This window comes from Bison bison, unplaced genomic scaffold (assembly GCF_000754665.1).
Source record: "Bison bison bison isolate TAMUID 2011002044 unplaced genomic scaffold, Bison_UMD1.0 scf7180017864492, whole genome shotgun sequence".
Lineage (NCBI taxonomy): Eukaryota > Metazoa > Chordata > Mammalia > Artiodactyla > Bovidae > Bison > Bison bison.
In genome coordinates, this window is record NW_011495051.1 from 6,477,313 (window position 1) to 6,477,661 (window position 349).

Consider the following 349-nt stretch of genomic DNA (forward strand, 5'->3'; position numbering starts at 1 on the left):
AAGAGTCTTCTCCAACACCATAGTTGAAAAGCATCAATTCTTCGGCACTCAGCCTTCTTTATAGTCCAACTCTCACATCCATACATGACCACTGGAAAAACCATAGCCTTGACTAGACAGAACTTTGTTGGCAAAGTAATGTCTCTGCTTTTTAACACGCTGTCTAGGTTGGTCATAACTTTCCTTCCAAGGAGTAAGTGTCTTTTAATTTCATGGCTGCAATCACCATCTACCGTGATTTTGGAGCCCCCCAAAATAAAGTCTGACACTGTTTCCACTGTTTCCCCATCTATTTCCCATGAAGTGATGGGACCAGATGCCATGATCTTTGTTTTTGGAATGTTGAGCT